The sequence below is a fragment of the Paroedura picta genome, chromosome 7 (assembly GCF_049243985.1).
Source record: "Paroedura picta isolate Pp20150507F chromosome 7, Ppicta_v3.0, whole genome shotgun sequence".
NCBI classification, from domain to species: Eukaryota; Metazoa; Chordata; class Lepidosauria; order Squamata; family Gekkonidae; genus Paroedura; species Paroedura picta.
Genome location: NC_135375.1, coordinates 69,204,089 through 69,230,603, shown reverse-complemented (window position 1 = coordinate 69,230,603; position 26,515 = coordinate 69,204,089). Strand labels below are relative to the sequence as shown.

General features: G+C 42.3%; 1 long non-coding RNA gene across 1 annotated transcript; it reads right to left on the bottom strand.

Moving 5' to 3' along the window:
* Positions 1 to 635: 635 nt before the first annotated feature.
* On the bottom strand, positions 636 to 26,171 carry LOC143841820 (uncharacterized). The gene is made up of 3 exons (XR_013232866.1): positions 26,080 to 26,171; positions 3,419 to 3,500; positions 636 to 908 (listed from the first exon to the last, which is right to left on the bottom strand). It is a non-coding gene; the product is annotated as an uncharacterized LOC143841820 (long non-coding RNA).
* Between the last annotated feature and the right edge of the window lie 344 nt (positions 26,172 to 26,515).

Below are 26,515 nucleotides of genomic sequence, written 5' to 3'. Positions count from 1 at the left end.
GATCATGTGAGGTAATGCGCCAAACGTCATATAGGATTGAAACTATGTGCTGCACTCTGGGGAGGAGCAAGACAACATAGTGGAGGAATGCTTATGAAGGGGTGTGTGTGGAGTTATATATACATAAAGTATTACAAGGATTCCAGGGGAAATGTGTGATTTGACTGTTATTCATAGAAGACTGGGAATAATATACAACAACACAGCCAAACATGACTTCACCTTTTTCTGAAATTTTCTTTACATTTGTAGAAGGAATTTACTTTCCCCCTAGCAATGAACATGCACTATATTTAGATTTAATCATAAGATGTTAGGGTTTTTTTTCTGTCTATGAGCTCCAGTGCTCTTGGAAGGCCTGTATTCTTTATATGCATGTTATTTATCCATTCGCCTACAGAACCCCTAGCTTTTCCAGAGTCTTGCAAGATAGTAGCTTGCATATCCCAACCTCTGACAGTATCGCTAAGAATCAGTTAAAATACTCTGCTGCACAAACTACAATGTGGTATATAAATAGGCTGCTTGCGAAACAAGTCACTTTTCAACTTTTGCTGGATTGTACTTTATGACAATAAGTCATAAACTTCCCATCCAGCAGTTCTTTGCCTTTTGAAAAGTTGCGTTTCATGTAAAACTGATGAATATTTTCTCACTACTCATTTGCATTTATAGGTTTCTTTCTAAATTTATTTGTGGAATAATGTTTTTTTTTCTTTGTTCATTTTAATACAGGGGGCAACTTGGTTCCTATCTTGCTTTATGTGTTCTTTTGTGCCAAATCATTTAGGAGAAAATGCTTGTAAAGATCTGACTCATTCCAAATGCCCCTTGCTTGCCCTCCACAGTTCTCCATTGTTCCGTCAGCTTCAACTGACTGTAAGGGTGGATGGTGGCAAAATTAAATCCTGAAATTAAAAAAAGATCTTGTGAGGTTATGGCAGGAAGGCAGGACAGTTCTGAGCTAGTAAGTTCCTCAGAGGGTGATATGTGAACCCTGCATCTTTGTCTTTTCATAAATCTTGGGGACTGTTGGTGTTTTATTGCTGTTAAGTACTTAAGGCTGCAAGACTATTCAAATTTACCCATGAGTAACTGCCATTTAGTTCAATGAGGCCTACTCCAGATTAAATACAATCCCCATTAAACATGTTCCCCAGGGCATTTTTCTTTTTTATCATGTGGGTGTGTGTGGGGTGTGTGTGTGTGCGTGTGTTGGTCTACAATTTTTATCAAGTCTGTCCAATATTTTTGCTGAAACCACCTGGCAGCCCTACTTATATTTGAACTAAAATGCAAACAGATTTTGGCTCATGCCATTAAAAGATTATTTATGAAGGGTTGCATTTTCCACTCCTCCTCCCCATCACTGGCAGCATCACCATACATTTATTAATTACATGCGGATTATAGGCTTTATATAAACAGATCAGAATAGTGGAAATGTTTTATTTATTTTTTGAACTGTAAGGTATTACCTTCCTAACTTACCTTACAGCAGAATATACCTGACCTAAGGTTATCCAATGATGGATTTCCTATCTTAGCAGTGATTTGACCTCCCAGGCATTATGCTAGCTTCTTGCTCATAACATTTTTTAACCCCAGTACTTTATTTTTCCTTTCTAGTTGTACATACATTTTAAAATATTTGTAAAAGAGGTATGTCATGTTCTTGTGTCTATTGCCTGGTCTATATCTGCAATAGAATAAGGGAGTAGCATTATGAGGTGCCAAAATGGGCTGTACCATTTCAGACTCCAGGTGATAAGGAAGTCATATTTTCAATGCTCTAGCATGTGGAAATAATAAAATTTCATTTCATCATGAAGAAATGTAGATTAACCATTTCCCCACATGCACAATGATTAATATATTAGAATTTAAACATTCTGCTGTCTTAGCAGTCTTCTGTTTCCCTGCACTTCAACATGGGTTCCTGAAGGATGATAACATTTAGAATGCCACCATGAATGAGGCATGTCTCACCCTCTCAGGGACCTCTTTGCCTACCTCCTCATCTTTGGTACAATAAATTTTATATATCAATAATTTTTTAAGGACCAAAATTTCATTTCATCATGAAGAAATGTAGATTAACCATTTCCCCACATGCACAATGATTAATATATTAGAATTTAAACATTCTGCTGTCTTAGCAGTCTTCTGTTTCCCTGCACTTCAACATGGGTTCCTGAAGGATGATAACATTTAGAATGCCACCATGAATGAGGCATGTCTCACCCTCTCAGGGACCTCTTTGCCTACCTCCTCATCTTTGGTACAATAAATTTTATATATCAATAATTTTTTAAGGACCAACCAAAACGGTTTCTAGATATACTCCGTTTTCACAATTTTTCTTCAGTGGTTGATTCCTTATACTCTTATCAAGCAATTTTTATATATATAGATAGGCCACCGGCTCTGTAAATTATTGTGGGGAATGTCAGTCAAAAAACATTCCCCTTAAAAATTATTGATATATAAAATTTATTGTACCAATTGCCTTGGAAAGGTTCTGTTTTTCTCTGTTTATGTTTCTCGTATTGTACCTCCTCATCTTTGGCATTGTGACCAGGCCACAAGATCTCTTTGACAGCTATAAGCCTTATCTCTGGGAAGATTATGCCCAACAGTACTCTATAGAGTGATCCCCAACCTGGGGGTTACGGGCCACATGTGGTCATTCGACTAATTGGAGGTGGGCTGCGAAGGACACCTTCTCCCCCCTCCGCCCTTTATTTCAGCCCCCGGCCCTTTTTTCACACACACACCCGGCCCTTTACAACACACTTTGGGTGTCATTGTCTCCCATCACTCCCAGATGGGACTATCTCGTTGCAGAGAAACAAGCTCAGGGTTCCAATTGATTTGTCACTGTCATGAGTTAAAATTTCCATGAAAATAAAATGTTCCTTATGTTCATTGTTGTGGCGTGTCTGTATCTTATTTTGAAGGGATGTTTAAACATTACCATAGTGATCAGAGAGCATTAGGGCAGTGGTTGAGAGTAGAGGAGTAAACTATCCCCCCCACCGGGCCTCAGTAAAAGGCACTGAGTGGTCCCCAGTGAGTGGTCCCCGGTGATAAAAATGTTGGGGACCACTGCTCTATAGGACATACAGACAACTGCCAAAAATGCCTAGCAAAAACATTCTATGACATTGGTGACAGTTTGCAGCTTCCTGACTCCTCCTGCTCAAAATTTGGATTTCCCCTACTGTCCACTGTCCCAGCATGACCTATCAAACTCTGAACTCCACAACACTACCAGGAACTAGCCCAGGTAATGATGGCCACTCTAAATGAACAGCAGCATACAACCTTCTGCACTATTATGGCTGCCAGCAGATACAACACCCTCCCACACAGATGCTACTTCATTAATGGGACATGAGGAACAGGCAAAACTTACCTGTATACAACTCTCATTAACACCTTCCATGGTGATGCTGGCGTGATACTACCTGTGGTTTCCATGGGTAATTGCAAATATCCTGGATGGAGGCAGAACATACTACAATGAATTCAGACTGCACCCACCACTAGCTGAGACTTCAACCTCAAACATCACCCCAAATTCTGCTGATGCTGCCATCATACATCTTGCAGCCTGTGTAACCCAACAAACCATTTGGAGGGAAACTCATCATCCTTGGGGCATCCAGCTGGGACCAGCGGAGGAGATTGGCTGCCCCCCCGCGGTGAAGGGAAGTTGTGGGCCTGTGGACATCATGCCACTCCATGCTCTCAATGCCTCTAGTTGGGTTGGGGAAGTAGGTTGGGAGATCATCCACCATGTTATGTGTTTTTAAGTCTTTTAATGGGGGTGTTTTAATGGGGTTTTAAGACCATGTTACTCAAATCGAATAAATAAATAAATAAATAAACCCTCCCTGTAGTCAAACATGGCACTATTAAGTAGCACCCTCTAGAGTCCACTATCAAGTAGCACCCTCTCTGGAGATATTTCACCATCTTTCGGTTACCTTCAATATCTGGACAGATAATGAAGCTTTCAGTGACTGGCTTCTATGTGTGGGAAACAATGACCATGATATCATTCCAGCCTTCCACAAGAAATGATGGAGGTCCCACAAACCATCATGACCACCCATGACCTCCCAGGTGACATCTTTGGGGAACACTTCATCCCAGCAGATTCTGACACAGTTACCCACAAGGCAATTCTATGCTCCAAAAACTCACTTATTGACACGCTCAATGCAATTGTCCTAGAGCAACTAGAGCCCCCCCCCTAACCAAATACTATGGTGGAGACTCCATTGATGCATAGAATGAAGAGAACTCTGAAGTATTCTTCCCCATCAAATTCCTGAACTCTCTCCCACCACATGGAATGCCACTACATCACCTCACACACCAAAAGTCAGTGCTATTGTTCTCCTCCTGAGAAACTTGAACACTAGGACCCATTATGCATGGTGGCAGCTATGCTGCGCTGCAACCGTGCTGTTACGGCGGGGCCAAAAGTCCCATGTCCCCCGTGTACATAAGGGCACGGAGGTACATCAACTGTGCCAGCGCAACGGCCCCATACACACAACGCGGGGCCATAAGTGCTAGGAGTGCAGGTAAGCAGCGGCAGCAGCTGGTGGGGATTGGGAGCAGGAGGTCCCCACTGCAGGATGGTGGGGAGCAGCATGCTGCTCTCCCATCATGGTGGGGGCAGGGTGGGTCACCCCTGTTGGTTCTGCAGAGCCGCGGATCCGGCAGAGGTGAGAGGCGTCCCTGTAGGGATGCTGTAGGTCGGGGGGAGGAGCTGGGCTGAAAGCCCGGCTCTTCCAATTATGCATGGGGCTCCATCGAGCTGGCCTTCATCTGTGCCCAGTATGGAAGAACCCGTGTTCTGTTAAGGCAGGTCTTCCAGGTGCATGGGCTAGGGCACGCTCGCACTGGCGGTGGTGGTGTGCATAATTGGGGATTTCCCCCGATGCCTTGCCACCGCCAGCATGGGCGTTCCGGCCCGTGCATAATGGGACCAGGAAACACCTCTACAATGGGATAAGAATGACTGTCACATAACTAAAGCCAAACTTGATTACTGCATGTGTGGCAACTGGATCTGCCTATGGTGATATTGTCTTCATTCCTCGCATTGATTTGGCCCCAAAAGATCCTGATCTCCCATTCACCCTCCAACAACGTCAGTTCCTGCTAAAGCTCGCATTTGCAATAACAATCAACAAATCACAGGGCCAAACCCTGGAGAAAGTCAGCCTCCATCTCGAAGAGCCAGTCTTCAGTCACGGCCAAATATATATCGCCATGTCAAGAGTCAGATGTTTCAAAGACCTACGGGTCCATGTTGCCCCTGGGCCAGAGCAAGACGTGCTCCTCCCACAATCTGAAAAATATCATGTAACGTGAAATCCTCCTCTGAGCAACGCATATAAAACCCATACCACGCTTCCCACAGGTCAGTCCTCTTCTAAAACCTACTAAATCTCCTGAATGCTCATCTGTGCCACAACTCTCTGCAATCACACCACCTCATGCCCAGCCACGCAGCCGCAACCCAAACAACACACCCATGCATCCACATGTCCTTCTAGAATCAACAACTCCTGAATTACTTTTACCACCCCCACACTGTAGCACCCGTTGTACTCCTGGATACAATGGGCTTTGCCCTTAGTTATAAATAATAGCTTTAAATGACTGTTCGTTTTATACGGAACTATAGTCGAACTCTCCAGGGTGCAAACTATAATATGCTTATCTTCTGCAAGTGGCAGTTCTAAACATTTCCAAAGACTTAAATATTCACTCATTTTTTTCTTACATTTATGCATGGGGATTGCAGTATAGTAAAACTATATCCCTTTTTAAAAAGTCACATGCTGTAATTTCCAGTAAAATTGATTGCTTGATCTAAGAGCCTGGCTATTGTTTGATAATGTACGTGACATTTAAAATGTTCAGGTCAGTTTCAGCAATTAATGAATATGTGCAAACACAGAAACAGCCCTTTTGAGTTCCTTAGTTGAAGGAATGCAAATAGGATAGTTGAAGGAATGCAGATGACAGACATAACATCAGTACATAAATTGATAATATTCTCATTTTAAATTACAAGTGGAATTTTCAGGTACATTTTCAAGTATAAGGGAGCTCAGCTCAGGTTTCGTAAACTGAAAAAACCTTTATGTTTTTTCTTGAACCTTCAAGATAGCTTAGCACTTTTTAAAAAGGAATATTATTTCAGCCTCCCATTCTTAAACTTAGCTCAGGAAAATCACCCCCCCCATCTTTTTAGCAGTATCATAGTGCAATCCTACTCAGAATTATACCCTTCTAAACCTAGTGATTTAGGGCAGCCTTTCTCAATCTTTTTACCATTGGGAAACCCCTGAAACATTCTTCAAGCTTCGATAAACCCCAGAAGTGGTGCAATTGTGCAGAATATGATTGGGAAGTGTAGGTTTGTACACACTCACTTGGGTCCCTTCCCCTTCCTACCCCCTCCAGGCCCATCACTGGCCATTTTGCAGGTCCGGGGGAGGTCAACATATGTTCATGTCACCTGATAAATGATTAAGAAATTAAAAATATATTAATAATTAACTCCCACCCATTCAGGAAACCCTTCCAAAGGAGTCAAGAAGCCCCAGGGTTTCATGAAACCCTGAGTGAGAAAGCCTGATTTAGGGTAGAACTTTGCTAACGATTGTACTTATAATAGCCTAAGTATCCTATTAAACAAAGCAATGGTTGAACTGGCATAATTGTGAACAACATCAACATAATTACAAGTTTTATGTTATTGTTTTGGCATAGCTATTTGGAGCCACATCCTAAATTTGCATTGTGAAATTTTAATCTATAATTTCAAAAATACAGAAGGTACTTATTGAAGTTGTTCAACTGATATAGCAAGGCATTAAAGCATTGTTACAAGTTAATATTGTAATATAATAAACTAATTTAGTTTAAATGAAGCCATAATAAAAACATGGATTTTTTACCGTCTCAAATTCGTCTTACTGTAATGTGTTGTGCAACAATGCACACAGAAGTGAACATAAGTGCACATAAAACTGAACCACAGCAACTTGCTTGTATTGCACACAGATGGCTAAATATGTCAAAGCAGGCCATAACATATGATAAAACCATATATAAATGGTTCTAAAAACAGATTTTTACAGATAGCTGACTTTTAGAAGTGCATTTAATATTTTAACATCAAAAACAGAATTGAGAGTAGGGATGAGCAAATTAGTGCGTTTTCCCACTCAGTTTGAATCTATTGGACCTCAAAATAAATTAGGTATTTCTAAAAAACATCATGGATCCCAATTCCAGTAAGAAATGTGAGTGTTGGGGTTTTTGGAACTCTGAATATTTTTTTCGTCCAATAGACCCAGGAAGAAAAAACAAACCAAAAATGCCATACTAGCCTTAGGGCTGGTTTGGCTTCTCCTGCAGCATGGTTTAAATCATACTGCAGGAGAAGCTGGCCCCAGGATCTGTGCGCAGTGGCAAGAGTTGAAACAGTTACACTAGAGTTGAAATAGTAAAGCTGTTCAACATTTGTTAGAATAGTGTTTCCGCCTATTTTGTGTGTTTGTGTTGCATGGATCTGAATGGCTCTGGGCCATTTAAGCTGTCCATTTCATTCCACCCATTTCTAAGGGTGAGGGGAGCAAAACCTGCTGCTAAAATGACTGCCAAGCCTGCCAGCCATTTCAGGCTGACAGCAGACAAATGTATATGCCCCATGTGGAAAGAGGAGGGAACCATTCTGGTGTGCTGAAAAGGCTTGTACTTGTTTCAGGCTGACAGTGTGGCTTTCTGCTATTAGGCCAAAAGGGCTGCAAGCAATTTCAGATTCCCAGATTGTTCCCCTATTCCAACATCAAACAGTTTAACAGTCTATTAATCTTAACTATGGGGATGTTCCAAGGTTTTGGTCATGGGCGGAAGGAATATGCTACATCTTTATCTTAAAGGGATAATGGTAGGCAATATTTTTTAACTAATTCTAAGATAAGATCTATTTAGAGACTCTTGTGGCGCAGAGTGGTAAAGCAGCAGGCATGAAGCTCTACCCATGAGGCTGGGAGTTTAATCCCAGCAGCCGGCTCAAGGTTGACTCAGCCTTCCATCCTTCCGAGGTCGGTAAAATGAATACCCAGCTTGCTGGGGGGTAAACGGTAATGACTGGGGAAGGCACTGGCAAACCACCCCGTATTGAGTCTGCCATGAAAACGCTAGAGGGCGTCACCCCAAGGGTCAGACTTGACTCGGTGCTTTCACAGGGGAGACCTTTACCTTTACCTTCCTTCTGCTGGTTGCCTGCTGGTTGCTCTCCAGTTGCTAGCATTTTTTAAGGTGGTGAATCCATTTGTTGGGATTCACAGAGAAACACTTTAAAACTGAGTATATAGCAAGCAGTCAGTGAGCTAGATGCTGGATATGGGTGACATCATGTGAAGGGGCTGGAATATTCAGCTTGCATTTGACTGGCATTGCGCTACATTTAATCCCCTTGGTGTAATGGTCTCTATTTATGTTTGGGTAGATTTGTGATAGGCTGGCCATGATAACTGGACCCCATTGAATGATAGTTTGTTCTCAGTAATGTTTTAAAACAATGAGCATGGATGCCTAGCTGATCAGGAGAGGGCTTCTTCATCACATGCTACCCCCTTTCCCTGTTCATACCCAACTGCCAGAAAACACAAATGGAGGGCAGATATGAGAGTGGGGGAAATGCTGCCAAGACAGTTGTGCATTTCTCCCTCCACATGGACTTGCCCCTATTGCTCCCTGGATCGCTGCATGGCAAGAAGTGGCGAATCGGTATTTGGAAATTTCCCTCATCGTGGAGCAAATCTAGGTAAAACTCATGCCTGCCACTTGAGAGCTTTGGGTTGCTGCGTACATCATGTGGAAGCAGCACTAAAATCCGAGAGCAATGAAAGGCTGTCCAGGTGGCAAATTCCCATGTGGAATTGGTCCAGGTGTACTGAAAATGCTTGCAGCTCTTTCAGCCAGACAGTGGGACCTGCAAGGCTCTTGTCAGCCTGAAAGAGTTACAAATACCAGATTGCTTCCCTTCCTTTTGAGGTGGGGGGGGGCAATCTGGCACACTAAAAAGGCTTACAGTGATTTCAGTGCATCAGATCACTTCCACCTTTAATAAGATTTTTTTTAAATATGATTTTCAATATTTTAGTCTAGTGTCAATGTCACATATCTAAACATTCTTGTCTTTTGACATTAAGGCTTAGGATTATATCTAAAACATTGATAATAGCTCCTAACTTCCTTTTTGTGGGCTTGTGTTCATTTAAATTGTGTGCAAATGCATTAGGTTTTTAAATTTATTTTTCAATATAGACCATTTAATTTTATTTCAGATTTGACCTCTGTATGAGTTTTTTGGCAGAGATGCCCTTGTAAACATTGGTGGAGATTCTGTTTGGTACCTCTCTTGCTCAGGCATCCTAGATTTTGTTAATTCCTCTAGCCAAAATTCAGGAGACGTCAAGAGATTAGGGCAATCATGGGCAGGTCTGTTATCATTTTAAAATATCTACATTTAAAGTATGTGCACTGCCGTTTTCAAGAATGAATGAATGCAGAGTATTTCAATCCAGTTTAGAATGAGTTAAAACAGATATGTTCCGTTTTGGGAGTCAGGCAGGCAACCTGGTTGCAGCTGAAATATTAAGAGACTCATCATACAGCCACTCCCACCCCCCAAAATGGTTACAACCAAAGAAAGCAATGAGGGTTTTTATTCTGTTGGGGTCACTGGACAGATGGATGGAGGAAGGGGGCAGCTGTGATAAAGCTCTGTCAGAAATGTGCTTGAGAAAGTATTTGCAATCCAGGCTCCAGGACTCCCATAAATAAACACAATTCTCCCTGTACAAGTGGACAAGGCTAGAAATGAGAGACAGGCCACATGCCTTTTTCCTATCCCAGCAGACTGATATTGGTAGTTTGCAAGTCATTTAAAAGAATACACAGTTGCCAGATGAGAATTGACGGTGGTCCTTGGCTTAGTTGACTGGCTCTTGTGTTGGGAGGAATGCAGTACAGGCCAGCTTTCTGCTTCCAGGAGAGTCTCACCGCACTGTGCTCAATTCGGTCTCCTCTACCAGCACAGTATTTGTGGCTTTCAGCAAGCTATTTCTGGGCAGTGCTGCCAGGATGTGGCAATTCAGCTGCATCCTCCTGGTCCCTGTACATCTTCTCCTTCTGCAGGATCCTCTCGACTGAGATACCAGTCAATGGGGGAAATGCTTTCCAAGCTATTCTTGTGGCCCATGCCAGCCACAAACACAAGGCAGAAGTTGATGCCATTCAGCTCCAGGATCTGGTCCCCCATACATAGCCCATAGTGGGATGCCAGTCTCTGTGGAATCACCATGGAAATGAAGATGCCTGGTTTGTGGACTATCTGTTCTGGATGCAAACTTGCATAGAATAGCAATGTGAGAATCTGCATGTATGTGTCTTGTAATATAATTTCAATAGAACAGTTCTGAGTATTGCACTGAAATAAATGCCAGCCTAGTTAAAAAAGAATGAACGAGGGAACATGGAGCAGAACAAACTCGTGGGACAAAAATGGAATGGCAGGGAGGAATGTGGTCATTTCTGCTATCAGTCAAAAACGTATGCCTTGTGTTACAAGATACCTTCTGTTCCTTTTTGAAAGAGTATCTGAATAACTTTCACATTCAACCTAACACCCCTCCTCCCCATTTTGCCAGGAGCAAATTCTAATTTTTATCCTGTTTGTGCTAAGCACAAGATGATATTGCTCTGTTTCCTTGCAGGCACTGTGTATTCACACTGATAGCTAGCTCATTACTATTTAAAGCATTCTGAGGTATCTTCAATCAAAAAGGCTCTGCATGAAAACAAATTCAGCTCAGCTACAATAATAAAATAGCCCTTTAACCCAGGGAAATCTCATTTATATTGCATTCAATGACATTTAACATATTAGTGTATGCTGAATAAGATTAACATTATGACCAAATGCTTTGCTTTACTCTATGATAGCTATGAAAGTATCAATATTCAGGGATTTTTTATGCTCTGTTGTAGCAGGGCCATCTTGCTCATTTAAAAACAGTTTGTGCATAAAACACACTAGAGAGATTATTGAAAATAATCATCCTGGTTCTGCTTATCCTGTATTGTTGACATGCTCTTTGAAGACTCCCCCCTATATTGTGTTTTAAGCAGCCTATCACTCTGCACCAGGATGTGCATCACTGCATGTTCTAGGGCATATTTTGATGCTATTGGTAATCTCCCCAAGACCTTTACCTGTTAAATTTTATATCTCAAGACCTTTTCATCATATTAACTTCTCAATCCATCTTAGGTCTTGCTCAGGGTGGTAGCTTTGACAGAAGATCACAGAAGGCTGAATTCCCCTCCCCCCTTTTCAAAACTCATCAGTACTGTGCAAAGAGTAAATGCATCCTGTTACCCCGCAGCTGATTGCCTTGCCTTTCTAATAGATATGTTTGCAGTCAAGACTCCCCTTGTGGATATCTTCCATATGTGTGTTCACTATGCCACAAATATGGCAATCGTTGAGGGGGGGGGCTGGCAGATGGAGTTAATTTAGTGCTTAAATAAACATATTTCATTTTCAGGTTTCCTAAGCGTGCATTTCACGTTTAATGAAGTGTAGTACATGAAACCTGTAACAGGCTTAAGACCTAAAGGGAACTTCCCCTCTTCACATGAATGGGTGTGTCTCCTGGAATATGCTAGTTAAAATTGGGTTGTTATGATACAAAAATGTTTATTGTATATAGCCAAAGGCCATTACAAAGCATAATTAAAACAATATGGTACAAATACGAATAAAACAATATTTCTCCAATATTGTCTACATAAAATTGTAAACATGGGCTACTGAGTTGCAGTAAGAAAAAAATGGTGTATCAAGGTGGATACTCCTGTAAAAATGCTTTGGCTCGGATCTTCCTGGTGGCCAGATTGTAAGCCGTGACTTCTTCGGGTAGTAAAAAGTTCCAGCTCTTCAAAATTGGGTTCTTGGTAGCTAGGACTATAGTCATTGTTAAGTCTGTGTTCTTCCCTGCTTTGGTGTTCTGCACATAAAAAAAATGTTTTAAAGATATATCACCTGCTGTGTCTCTCTGGCCTTAGGATACTTCTAATTGGACAACTTTTGTGTAACATGTTGTGGGCGACTTCAGCAGTGTTGTCCAACGAGACCCAATGGAGTACGTGTGCACTTTCACCACTTCCAACAATGACAGACATTCTACTATGATAGAGAAACTAAACTCTTGCCACTTCACCAGGCTGATGATGAAGTTTACATGGCAACAGTCAAGGACTGGGAACCAGTGACTTCACTGCAGAGAGGGGTGGCTCAAGAGTATATAGGGTGAGAACTCTTGAAGGGGCTTTCTACAGAAGACACTTGCGAAAGATTCACACACTGATTCCCCACACAGACGTAGGTGTACCACAACCTGCTCCTACAGGATTTTTTCCTGATGTCTATGCAAGTCCTGATGCCTTTGACTCCTGAGAGGTTACACCATCGCACCCCTCCTGAGAGGAAACACAATTTATTCCGCAAAGCCTCAAGAATTGTGAACAAATCTGTGACAGTTATTCACCTAGACCAAGAGTGGGTAGGCCAGTCACCTCCAAAGTAAATGTGCTGTTTTCTAAATGCTGAAGTAAAAAGCACCCCTCTAACCCCAGATCTATGATAGATATTTAATTTGGGGATGTGTCATTCTAGGGCACACCCATGTAAAGAGGAGAGATGTAGTACATGGAACCTGTCACTTTAAGAGACAGGTTTAAGCCCTAAGTGGAACTCCTTCTGTTCACATGAATGGGTATGTCTCGTGGAATACACTAGTTAGAACTGGGTTGTTGGTAGTTAGGATTCCAGTCCTTGTTAAGTCTATGTTTTTCCCTGCTCCACTGTTCTGCACATTAAAGGGTTTTGAAGGCATCTTGCGTGCTGTGTCTCTCTGGCCTTAGGCAGACCATTGACCCACCCCCACAGTGAATACACTTTATGGAGAAGCCAAATACTACATGAAGAGAATAGATATGATTTCTCCCCAACTCTCTCTTCTCTCATAAAATGTGAACGCAAGCTCACCACACCAAAATTAACTGATAAAGTTAAATATTGTTTCACACAGTTTATGAAATTCACTTCCACAAGATAGCCACTGGCCTGAACTCCTTTCAGATTGGAGATTCAGAAGGACTTGATTCATCAGTACCTATCTATGATAATGTATGGCAAAGATGCTACCCAGCCACTGGTTGACGTTGCAAAGAGCTGACTAGAGGCAGATACAACCACCCCAGCAGCCTGCTGCAGAGAGCACTGTGTGCATGCAGCATGTGCAGCGTCAATGGGGGCAGGCAGGACTCACAGCACCTATGGAGGGGCCAAGTGCAAAGGTCATGGTCACTTCACCCGGTATGCTGTGCACTGGGTTGTGGACAGTGGGGGAGGCTTCACCCCCCCAGCACTCCCCCCCCCCCGTTCACTTCACCATGTTCACTTCAGCAGGCAATGGCAAACCACTTTGGAAAGTCTCTTGCCTTGTGAACCCTGGGATTTGCCATTACTTTACACCAGCCCTTTCCAACTTTTCTGGAACCCCTGCCCCCATTTGGTATTTGCCTGTTTGCTTGCAGCATGGCCTGGCACATGGTGGTCTCCTGAGGACAGTTTGCCAGGCACAGGGGGGAAGGTGCAGCCAGGGGGTGGCATGGGCAATGCAGCTGAGGCAACAGCATGCCCAGGGCAGGCAGTGTGCCATGACAGTTTCAGCTGGTACAAGACCTCTGCCACAGCCTTTAAGCAGCACTTGCCCACTAACCCCTTTCAGCAACCCTCAGATAGCTCAGACTAGCCCAATCTTGGAAGTTGAGATGGGTTGGGCTTGGCCAGCATGTAGAAGGGAGACCCCTCAGGTTAATGGGGTCATGGCATGGAAGTGGACGTCCTCTGGCAATGTTTTGCCTTGAGGACCCCACATGAGGTTCCAAAGTGGCTTTGACATGATAGCCCTTTGCAGCTGGTGCCTCCATCAGTGGGCTACATTGGCCATATCCTCCTGTGATTGATGTTCCTACAGAGTGGGGGTGGCCCTCATGGTGCAGTGGGGAGATATCCTGGGCAATCGGGAGGGCTGGAAGAGACCATAATCATGAACTAGGGGTTGTATTTTAGGAAAGAGCTACTCTTTTGGCACAGATTGGACCCCAGTTTGAACTCCAGCATCAACAGTTAAAAGGACCAGACAGGAGGGGATGAGAAGGCCTCCACTGGACACTCTGGAGGGTTTCTGCCAACCTGAGGTGACAAGGCTGTGTTGTTGGCTAAGAGCCTGGACAGTAGAAAGGATCATCAAACCTTCCCCCACTGGTCATCCTCTGAGGATAGATGGGGGGATGGCCCATTACAGGAAGTGGGGCACAAGAACATTTCACAATGGGTGACTTCTCTGACTTTACACTTCAGCTGCACTCCTGGGAGGGGCACTGGAGAGGTAGGGGCACTGGTGCAGCTGGGTGGGACAGGGGTGGTAACATGGGCTCTGGACCTCCCCCACCTTTGGCAGGTAGGTCTGTCTAGTCAGTGAAATGACAGGCACTCTGCTGCCAACAGGCCATGGGGCAGCCCACTCTCTGTGTGCACAGGCAATGCCCTCCATGAATCTAGGCACCCTGTGGGTGAGGCAGCTTTCAAGCTATGGCATTGCTGACAGGTTATGCCAGCATGAGGTTCCTTTTCATAGCCTTCCAGGGAAACTTGTGAGTCATATGCTTGCAGACTTGCAATTGCCTTCTAAGCATTTTTCAGAGGATACTTTAATCAGTGGATCAGAGGTGCAGGGGCTGGCTGATGGTGTGAAAAGAAGCATGTGAGGTTAATTTATATGTCTACCTTTGGAATTGTTCTAGGTTGGACGTCAATGGTGCTACCAGTGCTGGTTGTGGGGCAGGGTATCACGTACTGGAGGAGCTGGGCATGTTACAAGCTCAGGCTGGGATGTCCATTGGGGTCTTGGAGACCATCTTTGTGTCATCTGGTTGGATGTTGCAGCAGGAAGTGGATCACGTTCCAGGACACCAATATAAGGGAGTCTTCTCATGACTGCCTTGTTGGTGACCGAAGGCACTGGACTGCAGACACTCCTTTCAGCTGCCCTGAGGGTTCTGTGGCAGGGCCTCCTGGGACACAGATTGTGGTTCATGCAGTTGGACACTATGTACAGGGGAGTGCTTGGCTCCATGGCAAATGTTTTCTTTGAACTGCTAGTGTTGATCATGCTGCAAAATAAACAGAGGGTCTGAGGGATTGCAGCCACATTGCTTGGACAGGATATCACAGCATGGCATGTCCAGGCTCCTGGCACTGCCAAGTGGGTTGCTCACCAGCCAGGCACCCCTGAGGTTACCATAGTTTGCCTGGGCAAGAATGGCTTGCCAGTGATATCTGTGGTTGCGTGGGATTTTGGCTGCCCTACTGGAAAGCTGAGATTCTAGGAGGGTTGACAGGAACTGGGCCTGTTTGACCTCACTCTGCGGTGGGTTTGCATGGGATGGAGCCTGTTGACAGGGAGTCCGGTGTGCAATCGGACTTCCCGGGATTTGGGACTCCATAAGAGGTAGCACATAAACAAGCAACACTGACCCTGCTGGGAGGCCAGGGGCTCATTTTACCAGGTGGCCTGGGGGACCGCCGACTGAGGTTTGCACCCTTTGGTTGCTTCCCTTAGCAGCAGACTTCAGTAGGCAGGGGGAAAACAGACCCCCTTGCCTTCTGAAGTCTGCTGCTAAGGGAAGCAATTTCAGTGGTATAAAATGCCTTAGAATCTACCTATCAAAGCAGCCATTTTCTCCAGGTGAACTGATCTCTATTGCCTAGAGATCAGGCATAATACCAGGAGATCTCCAACCGTCATCTGTAGGTGGCAACTCTATTCACACAGCGACCAACAAGTGGCTCTGTTCATTTAAATAGAGACAATAGGAATCTCAAATAACAAAAAGATTTCAGTTTGATCAATTACTTTTAATTTATAGCCAATCAACTGAAACTGGCATTTCAGCATGACACAACAAATGATTGTTTTGCTTTATTTTTGTGGTGTGCCTGTCATTCAAGCAATACAAATCATTTCTTGTTTGGGAAATCATTTGAAACCCTTTGCAGAGGAAAGGCATATGCACTTCACAACAATGACATCAACATTTAAACCCTTTGACAGCGGGCAGCTCCAATTAAAACTAACAGATGTAACTTGCAATTAAATGAATGGATTAATCATACTAATTAATTGCTTGGTGTTTTGGCCCTCTAGTTGCAACAGAAAGATCCAGAGAAATAGAGATTTATTTCTGCCAGTGGAATGCCACTCATTTTGTGTTGCAAACTATTTTAATTTGCAAATGAAATCATTTAAGAATATTTGTCTTTCCACTCATTCCAATGTCTAAGAGAACTAGGGGTGATAAAAGGTAAATGGATATATTATAGACCCATCCTAGCAGAAATTTCTGGGACACAAATGAGCATGTTGAACAAAACCTCTGCTGTGACCCCACAATAATGGAACAGCAGGAAGCTCCTCAGTTGTCAACCAGTAAGTGAGGGGAAAAAAAGGTTGAAAGGTCACTGTGCTTCAAGAGCAGGGACAGTAGGCTATATTGCCTGCTGGGAAGTATGTTTGCCACATGAGGAACAGGTGAGCATCAGAAAATACCTCCCTTGTCATCTTGTGGCCCTGCAGCTTATGAACCTGTAGTTGCTCAATGGCAACTGTTAACAGCATAACTTGAAGCTGCTGCTCTAACTCTGTCTTTATGTCTTTTCCAGAAAAGGGATGGGAAGCAGGTCTGTAGGCATATATTTACCAAGTAGTGCATATTTCAGTTAGTGAGATTTACTTCCCTAGAAATGTGCTTAGTATTGGTGTACCAGTATGTACAGAGTGGAAAATTGAATTGTTTTTAGCATTTCTGTAATACTACAATTCCTGAATCTATATAGTTCATCAATATTTTACAAGTGTTTCAAACTGAAAACAATTTGCTAGTCTGCATGCTTAAAAAGTACATGCTGGAAAGCAGATTGTATTGTAGTTCCTACCCAACAAAATGATTGCTACAAAACACACACACACCCAAATCTAGTGAGAATTAAGTGCTTTTATGTCCCACTGATTATAAGCATGCAAGTTATTTATATGTTGAAATATCTCCTACCAAAATGGAAGGGGATTGTCAGTGCAGTCCTCAGTATACTTCCAAGGAGTAACCCCATTTAATTGAATTGAGTAGGATTCTGAGTAAACACCACTTAATTTCAGCTAGATTGTGACCAGTGATTAAAAATATACTGTATAAAATCTTGAAGTTTAGAAACTGAAGCATTTTTATATGAAGAAAGGAAGATTACTACAGATCTTGCCTGCTGTTTCCTTTGATTATTTGGGTTGGTGGCTGAGCATCATGTGTCTTTTTGCCACAACTAGGAGAACTCATTACATTTAACTTTAACAGCAAATGCTTAACTGGAAGAAGAAACTGACAAGGAAGGAAGGAAGAAGGTAAATCCAGGAAGTATCAGACAGGAAGTAGCTGCAAGAAGATGAATCAGAGATCTAGAAGGGTTAACATTTCTCTTTCACTGTTGGATTACAAATAAAATGGCAGTGCTTGTGCAGTCTCACATTGCTCTTCTGTAGCTGTTCTGTCTATCATTCTCCCAATGACATTTCCCTGTCTATCATTCACACAATTTACCTGACAGGAAATTAATTTTCAGAAAATATGCTTCTCTGGGTTTTCTGTCAGGACATGGGTACTGGGTTGGTGGCATAGTGGCAGAGGATCTGCTTTGCAGGCAGAATTTCCCAGTTCAATCGCCAGCATCTGTAGTTAAAAGGGTGAGGTAGTAGGTGATGAGAAGGACCTGCATCTGTGACTGTGGAGAGCCGCTGCTAGTCAGAGTAGGCAAATACTGAGGGTCATTCCGCACAAAGATCAATGTTGCCAATTGGTTTCACAAGTGGAAATAGTGGAATCTCAGCGTTCCGCATACCTTCATTTGTAGTGGAATCCAGTAGCGTTTCATTTGTTCCCCCACAGGTTTTCGGTCTCGCAGGAATCGCTAGAAAGGAAGCGATTTTTTTCTGTGCTTGTTCCCGCCCCTGGCCGTCAATCAAATGGAACAGCCAATGGGTGGTTGTTATCATGCTCCTGAAAAGCCCCTTTCCCTTTAAGCACAGTTTTTAAAAAAACACACACACACGTTGCAACGAATATGCCTTGATTCCTCGCAACATAGAGACCCATCTAGCTGGCATGTGAGTTGGCGAGTCATCGTTACCAAGCTCCCCCGAGTGAAAAAAATCCCCCCCCGCACGGGTTCGATTTTTGGCTGAAATTAAAGGGAACTGGCAAACAGGCTGTGTTGTGCTTGGGGACTTAGGGGAGCTTTAAAGCACTTCTGTGGAGGGACTGTAGCCGGAAAAGCCTCATTGGGTGAATCAAGCCTCGCTGGTTCGTTGCTTTCCCCGCTCCGAGGGGAAAAAAATGGCGATCACTTTGCTAGAAGTTTGGAGGAGAGAGCCAGGGGGAGGGACTTTGTTGCAACCACTACATTGAGAACGCACAGGTCTTTTTCACAAGTGTTGCAGGTTGTTGGCAAGAGTGTAGCAATTTTCTCAGGGTGAATCCACTTTTCTGGATTCCCCAGAAATCGCTGCAACGAGCTATTTTGGCGCTAGTGTTGCAGGAGTGTTGCAGATTGCTCACAACGTCATGCGGAGCGTAGTTTTAGTGGCGAAAACAAAATGTAATACTAGTGCTATATTAATGTTGTGCGGAATGGACCTGATAGTGTGCCTCAATGTAAAGTAACTACTTGTGTTGTTAGGATCCTGGTGGCCATGGAAGTTGTAGTGAGAAAGAGAGAGAAATATAGTCAGATGTGAGGAAATTGACATAAAAAGTACTTAGTTAATAGATTTTTTAAAATAGGGGAAGCAGAGGACAAAGGACAGACACCAAGGCTGGTGCCATAACCCCTAAAGCTTAAACTAGATATTTTGGTCTGGAATCCTGCTTGGACAGGTAGCAATAAGCCTCTGCTTTCACCCCATGCCTCTTTGCCTCCTTCTTCCCCCCTCCCCAAGTGAGTGGGGGCAGTTGGGATAGTTACATGGAAATTCTAAAACTGAGTGCTACTTATTAATGTTTAATATTACCATGACTGCTTTGAATGTATTGCTTATTCTCTTAAATAAACATTTCTTTGATTTCGCTATATGGTAGGTTTCCATGTTCTTTACAAGTTTGCCTAGGCAGTTTGTCACTTTTGTCAAATGATCCTTTGATTACTGGCTGTGTGTTATCCTCTCTAGCCTGGTATAACACCTAATCCAGCATCTCTTTTAGTACAGGAGTGAGAGGCAATGAAAAGAAGGTTCTTGTCTTACACTTCAGCTTTTCCAGAGACAATATGGAGTACATGAGGAAATGAGCCTCATAAACATATGTCTCTTATGCATTTAGTACCACACGATAATGACCAATGCCACTGCCAGAGCATACAATGCCAAGCATTTTTAGGATTGCAGGACCAACTTTAAAATACAAGCCATAAATATTCCTGCACATTTTTAAACCATCGGCTATCATAAAGTAACTGTTGTTGATGTTATAGCTGTAAATAAACCATAATTATAATAGCATGTGCTAACCTTTAACTTCAGAAATAGGAAAGCATAAATATCACAAATTTGATAGATGCTTCATCAGATGATGTAATACAGTTTCCTCCAAACTCTCAGACTCATATTTCAAAAGCATTTCACTAGCACAGCCTTTCTCAACGTTTTTACCACTGAGAAACCCCTGAAACATTCTTCAGGCTTTGAGGAACCCCAGAAGTGTTGCAATCATGCAGAATATGGTTGGGAAGCATAGCTGTGAATATACCCATCTGGGGCCCCTCCCCTTCTGACCTCCTCCAGGCCCATCTATTGGGGGGGTCAGTATGACCATATATGGTCATAGCACCAGAAAATGTTTAACAAATTTTATATAGATATAGATATAGATATAGATATAGATATAGATATAGATATAGATATAGATATAGATATAGATAGAACCTCTTGACATGACCGGGTGCTTGCGCAGGGGATACCTTTACCTTTACCTTTACCTTTACCTTTATATAGATATAGATATAGATATAGATATAGATATAGATATAGATATAGATATAGATATAGATATAGATATAGATATCTATATCTTGACATGACCGGGTGCTTGCGCAGGGGATACCTTTACCTTTACCTTTACCTTTACCTTTACCTTTACCTTTACCTTTATATAGATATAGATATAGATATAGATATAGATATAGATATAGATATAGATATAGATATAGAAAGAGCCTCTTGTGGTGCAAAGTGGTAGTTCAACAGACATGCAGTCTGAAGCTCTGACCATGAGGCTGGGAGTTTGATCCCAGCAGCCAGCTCAAGGTTGACTCAGCCTTCCATCCTTCTGAGGTTGGTAAAATGAGTACCCAGCTTGCTGGGGGGTAAAACAGTAATGAGTGGGGAAGGGAATGGCAAACCACCCCGTGTTGAGTTCGCCATGAAAACGCTAGAGGGTGTTATCCCAAAGGTCAGACATGACCCGGTGCTTGCACAGGGGATACCTTTACCTTTACCTTATAGATATAGATATAAATTCCTACTCTTTCAGAAAACCCTTCAAGGCCCATCAAGAAACCCCAGAGATTGTAGCCGATATTTCTAATTTCTATCCTAGAGACAGTGGTATCTGTTGTTTCTCTGCCCAGTATGGTTACTTTTTAACTGCTTTATTGATTTTATGTCAATTGTTGTGATCTGTCTTGAGCCAGTTGTGCTGGGAATGGCAGAATATTAATATAATAAATAAATGAATGAATAAATGAAATGTTTCAAACAGTGATGTGAAATCTTCCCTTGGAAGTTAGTTCAGATTTTAAAGTCCAGCTCTGAAATGCTGAAATTCTGATGACAATAGGGAACACTTCAACCAGCTACTAATGGGAACTTTGCCCAAGAGCAGAAGGTTAGGAAAGTCCTATTGATGGCTTTTCTGTGAGGTTTCCACTTCTCCTTCTCTTTCACTTTGGAGGCATCAGTAGTTTGGTAGGGATGTAAAAGTCCAATCTCTGTAGTCTAGACATCAGTTGTAATTCTGGAAAAACTCTCCCACCTTGAGAATGGCAACCCCAGGACCAGAATCACTTGTAATAACATTTCCCACAGACTCTGGCACTGAGATAATGTTTTTGTAATATTCAGTATTATGGAGTGAATAGAAAAGAAGCATAGAAATATCATTTCCAGTGTATTGATCTCCAGATGCCCTGGCAACTACATTTTCCAGGGACACAATGCAGCAGGGGAACTCACAGAGACCCTACAGAGATGCCAGAGGAATCCGTAATTTCCACAGTAAGGTTAATGAAAAGGGAAAGGAGTGACTTTAAAATTGAAGGGAAGTGATAGCAGAGGTTGACTTTTTATGAGTTGGTTTGAATTTTAATATGTTTGTTGTTGTTATGTGCGAAGTCGTGTCCGACCCATCGCGACCCCATGGACCATGATCCTCCAGGCCTTCCTGTCCTCTACCATTCCCCGGAGTCCATTTAAGTTTGCACCTACTGCTTCAGTGACTCCATCCATCCACCTCATTCTCTGTCGTCCCCTTCTTCTTTTGCCCTCGATCGCTCCCAGCATTAGGCTCTTCTCCAGGGAGTCCTTCCTTCTCATGAGGTGGCCAAAGTATTTGAGTTTCATCTTCAGGATCTGGCCTTCTAAAGAGCAGTCAGGGCTGATTTCCTCTAGGACTGACCGGTTTGTTCGCCTTGCAGTCCAAGGGACTCGCAAGAGTCTTCTCCAGCACCAGAGTTCAAAAGCCTCAATTCTTTGACGCTCGGCCTTCCTTATGGTCCAACTTTTGCAGCCATACATTGCAACTGGGAATACCATAGCCTTGACTAAACGCACTTTTGTTGGCAAGGTGATGTCTCTGCTTTTTAGGATGCTGTCTAGATTTGCCATAGCTTTCCTCCCCAGGAGCAAGCGTCTTTTAATTTCTTTGCTGCAGTCCCCATCTGCAGTGATCTTGGAGCCCAGGAAAATAAAATCTGTCACTATCTCCATTTCTTCCCCATCTATTTGCCAGGAATTGAGAGGGCCGGATGCCATGATCTTTGTTTTCTTGATGTTGAGTTTGAAGCCAACTTTTGCACTCTTAATGTGTTTAGACCCAGACTAAAAAAAATTTCAGGAATTTTTCAGTTCAGCACTATAAGCCACTTTTAAACTTTTAATGGCATCACTTATCATAAGTAGATCCAGCACTGTAACTTAGTATATTATGCAATTATATGATCTGCTACATTAATTGGCATGCCATACAAGCTCTGTATATGGAGATTTTGGCAGATCTCTGAACCTATACTAACACACATGCTACTAAAAATTGGTTTCATCTTCATAATTCTTCATTTGTGATTTACTCTACAACAGTAAGCTATGAAATTGTAAAATAACAATTTTGTACTCCCCAAGGCATTTCTATTGCATTATACAATACCCCCATCTATTTTACATGAGTTATATGAAACTAATACATCCCAGGGCTTTAATGTAGAAACTATACAGAAAAGAGTCCATTGATTCAAGATGTCCACACTGCAGCTGTGCTGACAACTCACAATATTACATTGTTAAAACATCAAAGCAAGAGGCAAAATAGGCACAGTATATTTAGTCAAGACTATGGTTTGCATCTGAACCCTTAAGAACATATAGAGCCCTGGTGGGTCAAACCATTGGTCCATATAGTCAAGCACCCTGTCTCACACAGTGGCCAACCATTTCTTCTTACTTCGATTTCTGCAATGTGTCCTCCATTTTGGAGGTGGTGGTCTGGTAGAGTATGTCCCTCTGATGTTAGCACATTCCACTCATTGCAAGAGACTGTACATAAAGGGCCTGGTACCGAAGGAATATACTCTACAACCAGATACCCCTTCTGCAACAGGGGATATGCTGAATAAATGGAAGGATGGATCTGGATCCTAGATTGTGATCTTTGAAAGTCTCCTGGTTTAAGTCACAGCTTAGTCCAGCCACAAAGCCACTGGAAGCTGAGGAGGGTAGAATTTGTAAAAAAAAAAAAAAAAGGACTTTAATAGGGTCTAAGAGTCCACCTTCCAAAGGGCCATTTTCTCAGATGAACTGTTCTTTGTCACTTGGAGATTAGCTGTTATCCCACGAGATCTCCAACCACCACTTGGAGGTTGGCAACCCTAGCTGATTGGTACTTTTTATGTACATGGCTGGTTGTATATTTGTCTTAACATCATATTTATTTATTTCATTATAGTCCACTCTCCTCCAAAACTACATAGGGCAGTTAATAAACATTTAAAACAATAAATACTAAAACATCTAATAATGATGATAATGTTAACAGTATAAATAGTAACAGTATTAACAAATTGAATTGCCAGTTAGGTAACAACAGCCTAAACTAAGCCCCTGTCAGAATCCGCAAAATATAATCCTGGTATTATTATTATTATTATTTAATTTTTAGACCGCCCTTCTCCCAATAGGTCTCAGGGCGGTTTACAACATAAATAGTTAAAACACAATAAAATCCCCATAAAAACCCCAATTAAAAGTTACATATAACATATCACATAACATATAGCGGCGGTGGTCACAATTCTGATCTTAGTTCAGCCTGGTAGAGAGAATAATGTTCAGAAGAGGGTGGCACCAATACAATACATCTAACCATGATCTCGGTGTTAGAGATCTCAATATTGGAGGGGATCCTCTGATGGATTAGTGGGAGAGCTGCCCTGGCCTCAACCATATGCCTGGCGGAAGAGCTCCGTCTTACAAATAATTCAGTATACAAATAATTCACGTGGGGAGAGGGAAGGAGGTTAGGCCCCTTTCAACGGCTTTCTGGAAGACTTATTGGGCATTTGGAAGGGCCTGTTCAAGTGTCCAAGGTGAAGGAATTTTTAGTCTGGGGCCATGGCAGAGGAAGCCATCTTGCACATGCTCACCAGCCTTCCCTCATGAGAACTTTCTGCATTGAGAAGGCCAACCTGAAAAGGCTAGCCTGAAAATCTCAAGTAGTTGGTTTGCTAACATCATGAGTCTCCAAGATTTCTTTCTTTCAGAGAGCTCAGGTAAAACAGTATGGAATAGGGATATTCCCCAGCTCCTTTCTAATCAAGCCATTCAGTCCTTGATAGTTGCTTTTACCAAACACAGATTCACGAGTGTCACCGACCTATCCCTCCCCACATGGGAAAGAACCATCTAACACTTTATAGATATCAGTGATTAGGGGTCTAGTTTTAGAAAGCATTACAATCGTAATCTAAAGGCTCGAAGAAACTCAACATCTCACAAATAGATTTACACTGTCAAATGTTCTGATATAGCTGTTTATTTATACTCTCATGCAGCCTCAAATAGTTAAGTACACCTATCCAAGGTGACATATTGAAAAGGTGGGATGAGTGATTACATGCAGGGTAGGAACAGGTAATATGAAGTGCTCAACAAACCTTTTTTTGCATCTAAGTCTCTATGAAACAATTGTCTGATAGTTCCACTCACATTTACCAGACTAGGGCCTGCAAAAGGGAGCTCCTCCACCAGGCATTTGGTTGAGGTCAACCAAATCTAAACAACATCTACTGGACCCCTGAACTTTCCTCCCTTGAACCCGTGCAACAGACATGACCAACTATGGGTCTGTTAAATTGTTTGATATGTTAAAATGTTATTTCTGTTTATTGTTATTATTGTTATCTCTTATTCACTATAATAACTGAGTTCAATGTATTGTTCTGTTTAGTTCTATGTGAACCAATCTGAGCCTTAGAGGAGGGCAGTATACAAATGCAATAAATAAATAAATGCATAAATATGTACATGGTTTTATCATCATTCTCTACCTTCCAAATTATTTAATTAATCAAAATATCTACACAGCCACCTTTCTCCCAAGCATCTCAGGATGGGTGTAGTCAGATGCTTTCCATCAAATGTGGAACAAAATGTAGAGGTGATGTAAATGATGCAGTAAAATGATGTAGTACACCAGTGACCTGGAAAGTTGTCTCCATGTTTGATTATGAATCAGTTGACTTATTCAGTGTGCCACTAACTGTTCTGTATTACTGTTGCTCCTATACTTCAATTACCATTTAAGTGACAAATGGAATTCAGTATCATTAGACTTATTCCATACTGAGAAAGGTGGGGTATAAATGAATAAATACAGTGCAACCCAATACTGGCTGTCTAGCATGGCATTAGAAATATAGATCTACTGACGTTCAGAATGTTTTCAAAGGAAACCTCAAGGCAAGGAGGCTTCAAGCTCAATAAATATTCACTCAGTATAATCACCTCATGCTCATGCTGCTCAACCAAATATTGTATTTTATAGTAACTTCGTATGCCCTGAATGCCTGCATAGCAAACATGACTGATGCCTCTTTAATCGAAGGGTTCCACTTTTATCTTTCAAAAGAAAAGTCTTAAGAAAAATATATTGAACCTCTGAGGAAAAGCAGAACAACAGTTCAGACTCTGCACCTGGTGTCTTGCTGTTAGCTTCCTAGCTGAGTAGTGAGAATGTTACTTGTTTTGTAATGGGGCTAGCTTGCCATAAAACACTGCAGAACGTCTTCTTTTCTTGTCATTAGAACACCTGTTATTTTCAAAATAATGTTCCTTCAAACTGGCTCGCTTTACTAAACCTGTCGTATACAGAGTCATTGCATGAGAATTTATGTATCATATTGTGTTATAGGATCTTAAAAACTGACTGATAATAATTTGTGGTGGAAAGCTCAGCACAAGAGAAGGCAGAGAGGGAAGCACAGCAGTACAGAACAGGAACATAAAACTGTTTTAAAGCAAACTACCTCACCTTCCCCCTAGGCTGCTCTGCACAAAGGGCCTAAGACCAGGAACTCAGGTGCAACATTCATGGTCTCCCCTTTTGCCCAGCTGACAGTTTCAGTTGAGAAGGAACCGTTAAAATTCCTATCACATGGGAGTATTTAAAAAAAAACAACATACTGCAGCCCCATACCTTGAAGGGCATGCCTGCATGATGTTTTTTACTGGGTCATGCGAGGCTCCTAGAGGTCCTTGACCATCTGATGGGTCACGTGATATGCTGTAGGTAGACAAAGGTTTTGTTTTATGTCTCACTTTTCTCCCACTGCACAGAGTCAGAATAGCATCTCAAGTTTTATTCCGTTTTTATTTTTGAAAGGTCTGCTTTTATACCCTGATGGGCTTGTTTGTTGGAAGTGGAGGTTTTGTTGTTTCAGATTCTTTATGGCAATTCTAGCATCTTG